The sequence below is a fragment of the Cornus florida genome, unplaced genomic scaffold (assembly GCF_030987335.1).
Source record: "Cornus florida cultivar Cherokee Brave unplaced genomic scaffold, ASM3098733v1 CherokeeBrave_3.0.0_Hap2_Chr03, whole genome shotgun sequence".
NCBI lineage: Eukaryota > Viridiplantae > Streptophyta > Magnoliopsida > Cornales > Cornaceae > Cornus > Cornus florida.
The window spans coordinates 31,071,280-31,084,605 of record NW_026775573.1 but is presented as its reverse complement, the minus strand read 5'-3'; positions in this window follow the sequence as shown (position 1 = coordinate 31,084,605).

Sequence of the window (13,326 nt, the reverse complement as noted above, 5' to 3'; positions counted from 1 at the left end):
TTTAAACAAAGCACACGTTTTGTGGAAGTGGAGAAGGAAAAACGCAGTTTTTTACATTCTGCCAAGGTTTGATCAAAGCTTCGATCCCGCTTTGTCCGTGGTCCGATCGAGCTGAATTTTGGAGGAAAGGTTCACAACTCAGTGACGCACAATCTGAACGGTGGAGATCAGAGTTTGACCTCGGGAATAGTGATTCGTACTCGTGAACAGTAACTGGGTCGCACAGGTTTTTTCCATTCTACCCAGATTTCATCAAACATCCGATCCTGCTTCGTCTGTGGTCCGATCGAGCTGAAATTTGGAGGATAGGTTCAAGACTCAGTGTCGCACAATCTGAACGGTGGAGATTAGATTTTGAGTTCGGGAACAGTGATTCGTACTTGTGAACAGTAACTGGGTCGCACAGGTTTTTTCCATTCTGCCCAGATTTCATCAAATATCTGATCCCGCTTCGTCCATGGTCCGATCGAGCTGAAATTTGGAGGATAGGTTCATGACTCAGTGTTGCACAATCTGAATGGTGGAGATCAGATTTTGAGTTCGGGAATAGTGTTTCGTACCCATGAACAGTAACCGGGTTTTGGAACTCGCCGGGATTTTTTAAGAAGACGACGTTGAAACTTTGAACAAAAGTTTCTGAGGCAAGATTCTATCCTTACTCTTTCTCTTAGGCTTCATACTCTTTGCACTCTTAAATGATTCCAGGATTAATGAAGATTAAACCAAACTAAAATGATATCTGTTTTGCTATGAAACTGGTAGTTACAGTAGTGTTGTATGCTTGTTCAACCTAGACTAAGCATGTTTGTGGATGCATTGTGGTTCTGTGGTTCACGTTTTTCCTTACCACTGCTAGTATAAATTATTGGAAGGATGGGTCTAGATGATAGCTATCTTAACTTCTGTAATAGCAACTGTTGGAACTTAAATATTAGGAGGATTTGAGTTTAACACTAGATCGGTTTTGTAGAACACTATAATTTGAGCATGTCTACATACATACTGTGAATATTGTTTTGATGCTTACATTATCACAGTTAGTATCAACTGTGGAGGTTAGGATTTTGTGATATATACCCTACATATCTGTATGTCATTTGTAAGGTGTTAAATGGAAGTTTTAATTAATTCTGTCTTTATATCAGACTAAAGGGAACAACTTAAATTGGGCATGTATATGTTGTTGTTGTGACCCTGTTTATCAATGCTTATTTTATCACTGCTAACATTGAATGTTGGATGTTGGAATTTAGTCGATATATACTTGATTTATTGGTATTATTGACTATTAGAGGATTGGAAAGTAGGCACCGGTATGGGATGGTGGCATACTAAGGATGGGTTTGGTTTTTAAAACAATACCATTACCCACCTACTTGGAATAAGGATGGGATTAACTAAAAGTTAAGTCCCGTGGATTTGTATTGTCATGGCAACTACTTGTTGAGCGGCAATACCAGGGATTTTGGATGGATTTTATATATGTACTGTTATGGTGCCTCAGTATGAGCTTGAGCCTCAGGACCGATGGCTAGGGAGTGTATATGCATCGGGATGTGTAGCTGGCTACGATGGTTAGAGGTGTACCCTATTTAGGTATAGGTACATATGCCCACTTCGTGTGCGTTTTAGCATGTTACCTCTATTTAGGTTGAGACCGGCCTGTAGTCCAGTGAGAGTCCTTTATTGTGACTATATATATATTTACGGACTATTAGCTATTGTTGAATTGTTTAGGATATCGGGCCTCTGTTTGGATTGTAGTAGTATAGAACTTGCGCGTGGGCCTGACCCACTTCTATTTTTCAGGTACACGACAGTTCCAGGCTTAGACGTGTTCGTGTTGAGCAGAGGTCTCTATTCACTCTTCCGACGATGTAGGGCTCTCTCTATAGTTTTATTTCTGGACGTTTATTACAGTTGTTCTATCTTCCGTTTGGATGTTTAATAGGGGTCCACTAGAGATGAATTCCCAAGTTGTAAACTGATGGAGTTTTGGAGTTTGGGTTTGATGGATTTTAATAATTATAATATTTTGCGGATTCTATTTTTAGTTCCTTCCAGCTTTAATTTCATTTCTTAATTTATTTTGTATTCCGTGTTCATTATAAAATATTAATTGTTTGATATTCCCTCGGGTTTGGGCCTGGGCCTGATCAACCCGTGTCTCGGATCCGAGGGGTATCACACTAATGAAATAACATGTATAATGTTTATGTGTACAAAAGGTCAAGAGAGAGAAATCAGTTTCCACACATTGACTTGCAGTTTATCACGTTGTTCGTTCCGCAGAAAGGATCTCGACGTTTGCCTTGATATCTACGATATTTGCAATTACAGATCGATGTATTTATATCTAACTATTTATTTATGCATTATAGATTATGTGAAAATAATTAAGTTCTATGATCTTAGAATTCATGTTTATTTGTGATTAATGGTTTGCACGAATAATTATAATTTACATTATTTTGTTAATTTAGCTGTCAATAACATTTACTATTTAAGTGGTGATGTTGTCCTTTTACAAATGGTGAAGTTACTTCTTAAACTCTTATAATGTTACTTAAATATAGTAGTGAAATGTTATTTATAAATGATGTTGTAATTGGCTAAAAACGGTCTCAGTGTCTCTTAGCTGAAAAATGATATGGCCAAAGATGGACGACTTAAAAGTTACTGCAGAAATCGTATGGGAACCACACTGCAGAGGATTCTCGCAAAGAAATCACTGGATTCATGTGATAAGTTCCTCGCACCAAAATAAAGAAATGGTTAATAATACAATCAACCAATGGATTATGACTTAATTAGTCCATTGCTTAGATTCATCCAGTCAAAGTAACTAACAGCTCCGAATTCAAGTAATAATATTATTAAATCATCAGAACTATTTCGATATGTCTTTTTTAGTTTCTATCCACAGATTCTTTGTAAATCCATACTATTTTTGTTGTTTCATTTCTTTGTTCCAAATCGTTCTTTAACCTATTCAGGTAAGAAAAACATAGCATTCAATCGATTTCTTAAAGAAGGGCTATCACACCCCTACAAAGATGATGATCAACACTTGATCAATGTAATTATTTGACTAAGGAATTGATGGATAGAACCCATTGGAATCTAACCAATTTGGTGCTTCAATTCTTGTTCCTTACTAGTTCAGTTTCAAATTTGAATGAGATTGCCCTTTGCTACATTCTTCATATAGCATATTTTGAGGGTCCACGTAACGTAAGTGTGTTTATGATGCATGTACCCTCATTTTTCATTGATTTTCATTCTAATGATATAATTTTAATATGAGTATGTGATCCAAAAGCTCTATTTATAGCTTACGAGCTTAGAGTACTTCTCTGTTTTTTTGCATCATCCTCATAATATGTTGCACAATTTTTTTTCATTATTTGTCATTAAAAAAAAAATCCAATTTGAATTTGGGTGGGAGCATCCTATAGATTGATACCCCATATAAAAAGAGATAAAACTAAAAAGAAAAATATGAAGGAGGGAGGAAATTTGTAAATCTTATCTATAGGTATCCAAGTGGGATTCAAATGAATACATAATACGTAGTACCATTTGTTCAGAGATTTGGTACGTTCAATCTATAGTTTGTTGCATAATATTACTTACTATTTTTTTCATAAAAATCATTTTTACTTCAATTCTTAATTCTTTATGATCAAGCCTGGACAGAATCGGCAAGCCAAGTGAGATGGCGAGAGCTACTACAACACTAGTAAGTGGAAGCGTGCGGGCTCGAATGAACATGGGAGGTTGGCTGACTGTTGCGAGGAGGGACTTGGATCCCGTCCTGTTGAGGAGGTCCTGTGTGTGATACCCCTCTATTCTAGAGCCACGGGTGATCAAGTCCGAGTACAGATCCGAGGGATATCAGACAATTAATATGTAAACAAGCAAGAGTACAAAATGAAATAAGAATAAAATAATACGCTGAACAAAAATCTAAATATAAAAATCCTCCAAATAAAATATTATAAATCCATCCAGTGGACCCCTAATAATCCCAAATGAACAATAATTACAAAACCAAAATCCAAAACTAAAATCAGAATTGAAATCCTAAGTAATTGGAAGAGTGAGTGTTTGTATCTGCATCATCACGATCAAGCTCTAAGCCTGGTACTGACGAACACCTGAAAAATATGAGTGGGTCAGGCTCACATGCAAGTTCCATCCTACTACAATCCATACATAAACTTGATACGCAGATATATCCTAGATAGCTCGGCAATATCTAAAATAGTCCATATATATATACACACACACTATAGGATGCTCACTAGCCTATAACATAGTTCAGCCTGGGTAGAAGGTAATATATAAAACATGCTTTCCAGCGGCCAAGTACCTACCAGGGAACATCAACTATATCTAGCTACTCAACCTTTGCGATATACGCACCCTAACCGTGATCAGGAGACTCAAGCTCGTATCACAGTGCCATAAGTATATATATAATATCCTTCTTAATACAGAAAAATAAAGCAATCATCCGTTATGTCGTTCAACTGTTTTAGTTGACAGGACATGCATCCATGTAGTATTTAACTGTTTTAGTTAATCCATTCCGTATGTATGAATGGGTAGGAATTAGCGTTTTGATCTAATCCGTCCCTCCATATGCTACCGTCCCATACCAGTGCATAAAATGCATATGATCCATAAATGATGCACACTCAAATGAACATCAAGTATATCCAGAAACCAACATAATAGAAATCAGATATAGATAAGATCCTATCATGCATCCAGTATATGATTATAATCATAGATCCTCCTTTTAAATTGTTAAAATAATAATAAATAATTTAAACCATCCATTTCCATATAATTAACAGAACATAAATTATAACAGTTCAGCAATTAACATCCATAACATGATATAATGATTACCAGAATTATAAACTGAGCAACATTATACTAAAATTCCCAACCAATTCTTCCATACTAGTTCATTTACATTATTAAAACGAAGACTAGCATTTAAAACCTTCTCAATCCTTGACGGCATGTAAATTAATCTTCAAATCTCATGATGTCCCTGTAATTCCCAATTGTAAATCCTGTGCCTGATATAATGACACTCAGAAGTCTAAACTGCACATTATATAAAACCCCAAAAGTATTTTATACTAATCCATATAAATTGGTTTAAAACAAAACCAATGATTAAAATTCCCTTTACTCCTGACAGCATGTAACTTTTATCTAAAGTTCATGATATCTATAACCATAGCAGAAACCATCGTTCCTAGAACCTGATCAGATTATATATGTCATTGATATAAAATCCCAAGAACAACTTCCATTTCAGTCCATTCATTTAGCTTAAATAACTACCAATTTAAATATTTCTTCTTCTTTGACACCATGCATAATTATGTTTATAATTCATGATGTCCCTTACCTACAGCCTAAACCATTACTCCTGGGTCTTTAAATATGTTATATACAATATTTTAAAACCCTTAATCAAACTTCAACATTGCACTTTAGCCCCTACAGTCCGGGAAACCTAAAAAAAAAACACTTACTGGGCAATTACAAAAGGTAAAGGAGGCTCCAATTTTAGGTTGAGGAGGCTCCAATTTACATTGAGCAGGCTCCACTCCTCTTGGAGCCGCCTCTACATCATGTGGAGCCAGCTCAACTTCAATAGAGCCGCCTCCATTGAAGGGTGGAGCCGTCTCCACTCTCCCAGCCTCTATTTTTTTCCTTCTCCGACGTGTTCCAGACCCTCTGTCTTCCATTACTAGGGTTCCTAAGTGTCTAAACTAGATCCCAACACATTCCTAACATGTATGCTACACTGTATGCATCATAAATTTTAATTAAAAACATCTAATTATGTATCACAATTCAAGATTACACAATTTACATAAAACTATTGTAATTTAAAATTGACATGGAATCTGGATCAGTTTTAAAAATAGCACGCAATCCAACTATCAGTTTTAAAAGTTGAATTAATCCCTGGAGACTATAAAGAATGCACAGAACACAAGTTTACAGGAAGGAGATAGAATGAAACTTGCCTTTAGATTTCGGTTTGAAACCTTTCAACTTCATCTCTCAATTCTCCGACGACTGCCGCCTACTGGCAAACCTCCTACTGCTCGGTTTCAATACCACAAACCATCCCTTCCTTCCTCCTTGGTACGTCCTTTAATCCATGATTGAACTCCTAATTGATTTTCCCGGTTTTCCCTCTGTTTTTCCCCTCCAACCCTCTCTGCTTCCCTATTCTCTAGTTAAGGGGAAAACTCATCCTAAAACCCTTGAAGACCTAAAGCTTATATATATAGGCTCATGGAAAAACCCTAATCCTAAGTCCAGCCTAAACATAAGTCGGCTAACCAATTTACTTAACATAAAACCCTAAACTTAATTATAACGTTACCATTGTATTAAACAGTGACCAAAGAATTATGTCCCCCACAAATATAACGATGATTACAATTAAATAACTAATTAATTAATTACACGTAAAACAAACAAATAAAGAAAACCAATAAGGAATTATAATTAAATAAATCACTCACAATACACATACAATTACAGTTAAATAATTTAAATACACACAATTAATCATTTAAGAAAACAAAACAACTAAATCACATAATTAAATCAATTAATCAATAAAAAGCAAAATTAAAAATTAAATTCCCAATTTTATCCTTTGAAAACTAGGGGTATTACACTATGCATCAAAACTACATCGTTTTGAGGCACAACAGCTCACTCCTATTATAAACCTTCCAAAAAATAAAAAAAACTTGCCATTATTATATTTATTCTCTTTCCCTCTTCTCTCTCACTCCATATTTCTTCCTATCACTCTATTTTCATAAGTCACTTCTTGATGCGAGATTTAGAGATAAAGTATTCTTACTTAGAGTGCATCATGGGATTGATGAAATTTTCCATAGGAGAACGAAAGCAAAGAAAACTATTGTTTTCAATTATATTGATATCAAAACTATTGTTATGCAGAAAAATTGTTGATATGTTGTCAAAATTTGATGTTTATCTCATATATTTTCACCATCCTTAAGGAAACTCTCTATCAAATAGTGTCGCCTATATGGGGACAGAGTTTTCCAATAGGCGACCAAGCTTTTGAGACACAAGTCATATGTGATCAATTGAATATTCAATGATATGAGATCTATCCGAAAAAAATGAATTGAAGCTGAAGAATCATTGATGACGAATAGTTTGATGAGGAATTTGAAGTTTACTTTGTTTTTAAAAATGTATTTTAAATTTCTGAAAGAAAAAAGTTAGGGTTAAATGCTCTGACACCTCAGGTTTGTCTTTATTGCTCACAGATTAAACTAATGAAAAAAAAAAGAAGCCTAAACTTCCTCTCAGGTTTGGTTAACTTTGCTCCGACACCCTTTTCATTAATTGACCGTTAAAAAAGTCAAAAGTCAACTAATTAAAAAAAGGGTAATTTACACAAACCTCCCCTATGGTTTGCCATAATTACAAGGACCTCCCCTCTTATTTGAGAAATTATCGGACCTTCCCAACTTTTGAAAATATCTTACACGGATCTCCCTTATGTGTGACGGACCGTTAAATACACTAACCGACCTTGCTAATTTACTGAAATGCCCTTAATTTTTTATGGTAAATTACTGAAGTACCCTATATATATATATATATATATATATATATATATATATAGAGAGAGAGAGAGAGAGAGAGAGAGAAAAAAAAAAAAAAATCTTAAATTATTTGGGCTGCCACCACCAACCATGGGCACCACCACCACCACCAACCATGAACCTAGTCATGAAAATTAACCCATCGTGGCTGCGAAGTTTTGTTCTATCTCTCTCCCTCCCTTTGTCTACACACACACACACACACACATGTTGCTTGTGTAATTCATCAATTACATATATTCCAATCAAAGAATTTTCAGAGACCACGAATATAGTACGAACGGATTTCCTTGAGCAAAAAGGGAGATTTTAACTTACCCAAAGGGAGATTTTGACTTACCCAAAAAAAAAAAACTTACCCAAATCAGGGGAACAAAAAAAACCCTTACCCAAGATTCTGGCCTCACTGGAGAAGAGTTATATTAAAGTGTTCTTGTGAGTTTAAACTTAATAATTGATCGATTCAGAGATATATTATAACTAAAAATATGATATTGTAGCAAAATTAAGGAAACAATATTGTAGAGAGAGAATTGAAGGCTGACAGACCACTATAGGGGATATCACTAGAACTGATTCCAGTGGTGATAGACGGTAGTGACTGAACGTGGAGGACACGAAGGAGCCACTAGAGTCGAAGTTAGGAGATCGGAGCTTGAGATTGCGAAGAACCCATCTCAAGGAGTTCATTTTCTCTTTGCTGCCATCATCCCACAATCAGGCACTATGGCTTTTATTTTATTCTTCTTCTTTTTTTCTTTTTTATTTTTTCACATATTTTTTAATTTTTTACACAACAAATATATATATACACACACACACACACACACATGACGTTAGTAATTATGGGACAAGGGTATCTTAAATATTTTAGTAAAAATAGTAGATGACGTCTCGTTGACTGCCGTTAACTCTAATATAAGAGAGGTCCGTGTAAGATATTTTCAAAAGTAGGGAAGGTCCGAGTAATTTCCCAAACAGAAGAGGAGGTTTGTGTAAATTACCCTTAAAAAAATATAATACCAAAACTGCACCCGTGAGTATGAGATGTATAAGGCCATAAACAAGTTTGAGACCAACTAGGCCATAGATGACGTGGACCTTCAATTTTTTGGTTTCATTTTCTATTGAGTTGGATGTTTAATTAAAGCATATGATTGGTAAAGCTAATTATATACTTCAGACTAATGTTTTATTGTTTTCAATCAATTCAATTCATAAAATAAAGGAAAGCAGAAGAAAAAAAGAAAAATTATATACTTCAGACTAATGTTTTATTGTTTTCAATCGATTCAATTCATAAAATAAAGGAAAGCAGAAGAAAAAAAGAAAAGAAGAAAAAAAGAAAAGAAGAAATAAATAAAGAAAAAAGATGACATCATATTATGAACATTTCTTGCTTTTCTTTTCCTATTAGTTAGTGAATTTTGAACCTCATAGCCTTATTCTTATTATAGGGTTGTCCACTTTTTTCCATAGCAGAAGGGCAATTCTCATAATCTGTAAGGCTTTCATTATATAAAATATATTAAGTAATCGTCGATCTATATTTTAAGTTCAATAAGCTAAATCGTGCATCATGATTCAAAATCAATTTCTTAATAATTTCATTGGATTGATTAAAATATATATATTCATAATATTAATCAATTTTGTAATAATTTCATTAGATTGACTTAAAGAATAAATCAGAAACGCTAGATGTTGTTTTTTATGATTTTCTGTGAGATGACCAATCATGAGTGTATTCCAGATTCTTACACATTTGGTAGTGCACTTCTTTGATTCATGGCTTATGCGTAAATTAAAATGATATATCTAAGTTAATTTAGGTTGATATTTGTATCCAAATTAAAATAACTTAAATTGGGGGAGAGAAGTTTTGGTATTATATTTTTTTAATTAGTTGACTTTTGACTTTTCTAACTATTAATTAACGAAGGGGTGTCAAGGCAATATTAACCAAATCTGAAGGAAGGTTTAGACCTTTTTTTTTTTGCTAATTAAATCTGTGAGTAATAAAGGCAAACCTGATAGAGTGTTGAGCATTTAACCCCATTCTAAACTAAGAATGACAATCACACTTATTTCTGCTCCTATTTCTTCTAGGCTTTAGGGGCAACATGGTATTTGCTGTGTGTATACATCGTGCTGGAAATCACACTGCAAGAAGGATTGCAAAAAAGATTCTGGCCTACAAAATGCTGCCGTAATTATTTCGAATGTGACGCTCTTAAGGGCAAATATTGCAAACATTTTTAAGGGTTAGATCCTGACAATCATGATCACTTTCAAGTATGTAATATTTAAAAATGTAGGGACAAAAAGTGTGGTCTTATCAAAGTTTATGCAAAAGTACATTTTTATTGTTTGTGATTGGGTTTTCAGAACTTTTATGCTCCATTTGGTTGGAGGGACGGAAATATTGATAGAAAGGAGGGGAGAAGGGATGAATGAGGCATCCTAGGGAAGGGGAGATGTCTCCCTCCAATTTTATTTGGTTGGATGGAATGGATAGTCGAAAGGATGGATGAAATGACACATTATTATTTTTTGGTTGGAAGGAAGGAAAAGAGGGTTATATATATATATACCCTCATTATTTAAAATTTTTAAAAATTCTATATTTATTCCAAGTGTATAGGAAGGTTAGAAATGAAAAATAAATATTTTTGTTAATTATTACTTCTTCCTCTCTCCTCTTCCTTCCAATTTTAGGGATAGAAAAATACAAAGAAAGGATGGATGAAGTTTTCCTCCCTCTTTTCCCTTCCCTCTAACCAAACACGAAAAAATTGTTTTATCCACACTCTTATCCATCCCTCCTCAATCCCCTCCCTCCAAACAAACACTGCATTAGGAATGTTTTCTGCATTTTTATCACTTGTATTCACAAACAATGATGTCTTTATTTCCTTACAAGCAATTACAGTCAGTTCTCTATTGATTTTGAAAGTAACAAGGCTCATTTCAGAAAACTTATAATGTGGAACAACCCAATGTAAATGTGCATAACAATTTTCAGATTAGGTGTCATTTCTAGCTTGAATTATAGGCTAATTATTTGCCCGTATTTTAAATTTGAATGAAATTATTTTATATGTTTGGATACATCTTTCTTTTCCTGTACAATTTTAATTATTTCCCTCTATTTTTTTGCTGTTACTAAATTTGATGTCTTTATCACTTCAATATGTTTGGCTCGTAAAAAATCTTGGTCCTTTCCAAGTATGGAAAGGAGAGTGGGTGTCGCGGGCGTGTCAAGAATTGCTGTCGTTTCAAATTGGATTTTTCAAACAATATTCCAATTGGAAGTTGTAGGGATCAGTCGATTGTACGAAGGACTGGAATGACCATCTTCGAAGGTTCTTTTTGCCTTGAAAAAAGACTTTTGGAATATTCTATAGCTTGTGGAAAGAAAGAAGGTATTGAAAGTGCAAGACTTGCAATTCAAAGAGCTATGGACTACTTCCTAGAAAGTAAGAGAAGTAAGTGTTGGACTTAAATTAGACATAATTGAAGTATATTATTGGAATGTAAAGATACATGAAATGATAAGTAATGATGCTGTATTGTTGTGTATATTGAACATGATTTGCATATTTAAGCCTAAATGCTCTATTTATAGAGCCTTCTTGTAGCAATTGGAAATGTGGCAGTTTTAGCAGCAGCTTCTACTTAGCCTGTCTTTGAACTATCAAGTGTCCCTCAGCCTTCTCTCAATGTTGACAAGTGTAAAATCATATTTTCCCATAATCTACAACTGATAAATAGTGATCTTGGTGGTTGTATGCATATTTGCAATCCTTTACCCACGTTTTGGAACCAGATGGAAAGGCGGCGGTTTCCAACAGCAGTTGAAAATTTCTACCTTGAAGGTTCGGATCGTGCCATGTGTCTCATGTCTTCCTTATGTAAGATTATTTATTTAATTGCGGCCCACATGATTTGGATATGTGACATATTACTTGGTGGCTAAGTAAATAGATATCAATTAATATTATTTATTTTGATCAACTTATAATTACCTTTTTGGTAATTACTTATTGGAGAAGTGTTTTCCTTTCTTATTCCTTACTTTGATGGAAAGTAGAATTATGTTACTAAAAGGAAAACTGGTCATCTCTCTACCTTTATAAAAGTGCATATACTCCATCAATTATGTACGATTAATGATACAACACGTAAAAGTTTTATGTGTGCAAAAGGCTAAGAGAGAGAAACCAGTTTTCACCTTTGCCTGTTGATCAGAGTTGCAGATTAGTTCGTGGTTAAAGGATCTAGAAGTTGGATTTGATCTCAACAAGATATTTACAATTACAGATCGAGGTATTTATATCTAACTACTTTATTTATGCATTATAGCAATGTGAAAATAATGAAGTTCAAAGATCTTAGGGTTCATGTTTATTTGTGATTGAATGGCTTAACACGAATAAATTATAGTTTTCACCTTAGTCTTCTCACAATATTGACACGTGTAAGAATATGATGTCCTATGAATTACAGCTTTGAATGAGTGGTTTTGGTGGTTCAATTCCAATTGAAGGCTTCTAGCCACATTCTGAAACTGCCAAATGCCTGTAAGTGCCTCTAAATTGCAGGTAACTGCTTTCTTCTCTGCCTGCCATGTGTTCACTTAGAAAGTCACACGTCTTTCCAACTGCAAGTAACTGATTCCCTCTTTGGCTAACATGTGTCCCATTCAGTAGTAACTTTCCAACTGTAAAAAACTGTTTCCTACTCTTCCTGCTACGTGTCAACTTGGAAAGTCACACGTCTTTCCAATTGCAAGTAATTGCTTCATTCTTTGGCTGACACGTGTCCCTGTGTAGTTACTTGTACTAAATGGCTTCATTTTCCACGTGTTTCTTCATGATTGAACCTTATTTGCATATCACCCTTCCAATTGGAAATGCTTACATTTCCAATAGAAAACACTCACCTTTCCATTGGGATCGGTCACGACAACCTTTTCAGCTAGAAGATATTTATGGTATAAACACAATGTATTGTATTAAATCGAGTAATGGAATATGTATTATAGTAAGAAATTCATATACACAATAGTTGGATATGATTATTATGTTTTTTTTTTTGGCCACCATGCTTTGTCCATGAAATTCTTGCTCCCTGATGAGCAAGAGATCGAAAGTGATCTCTTGTTCACTAGTAAGCAAGAAATTTATTCAAATTATATATAATGATAGTTAGATATGATTGATAAATTACTCATGGTTCGTAATAAAAAAATACATATAAATAGAGCTCAGTCTTCGATTGAAGGTATTAATTCTTATTTGTTTCCCTACATATATTTTTAGCTTTTGTATAATGAATTCGTTGAACAGAACTTCATGGGTTAGTTCTGAAGATAGCCACTTTATCTATTTTGTCACAATTCATTTCAATCTTCACATGGTTCATATTTCATTTGTTTGATGGATAAAAATTTATATCTTAGACAACAAAATAGTTTAATTGACAATGGATCCAGTGGGACTATAATTACCTAAAGCAGGGTAGCAGTTTCATTGTTGGGATCAGCGGCTCCAAGTGTCCAATCATCCCTTATGATTACCAAATATGACAAAACAATATGTAGTTGCAAATTGGTGATTAAATT